The sequence below is a fragment of the Camelina sativa genome, chromosome 16 (genome assembly GCF_000633955.1).
Source record: "Camelina sativa cultivar DH55 chromosome 16, Cs, whole genome shotgun sequence".
NCBI classification, from domain to species: Eukaryota; Viridiplantae; Streptophyta; class Magnoliopsida; order Brassicales; family Brassicaceae; genus Camelina; species Camelina sativa.
In genome coordinates, this window is record NC_025700.1 from 12865925 (window position 1) to 12866483 (window position 559).

Below are 559 nucleotides of genomic sequence, written 5' to 3' on the forward strand. Positions count from 1 at the left end.
AGGGCAGCGGTCTTAGCCTTGGTGTAGAAATGGTCCAGAAACGCAGACCTACACTGTTCCCATGATGTCAGAGACCCAGGTGGCAATGACTTCAGCCAACGTGAAGCTCTATCCGCAAGAGAGAAGGGAAAGAGCTTGCACTTCAGAAAGTCTGGCGGTATCCCATTTGAACCAGTGGTGCTACATATCTCCTCAAAATTCTCGATGTGGTCCATCGGAATCTCAGCTGGGAGACCGTGAAATAGGTGCTGCTTCACTAGAGAGATCATCTGTGGCTTGATCTCAAAATCTTGTCTCGGGATGGTGGGAGGAACAATTGCCGCTCGGTTGGTGTAGAACACATGCGGGTTGTCCTTGTCACCAATGGACGGTTGTGGCGGTGCGGCTCTTTCGTGTTGAGCACGGAGCAACTGCCCCAACTGTTGTCGAAGTTGCTGCAACTCGGCAGCCATATCCTCATTGTTTCTGTTGTCACCCATGTTGACGGATTGAAACTTTCTGTTCTTGCGGTTTGTTCTTTCTGCCAAAGAGAGCTCTGCGGCTGACAAAGCAACTAGTT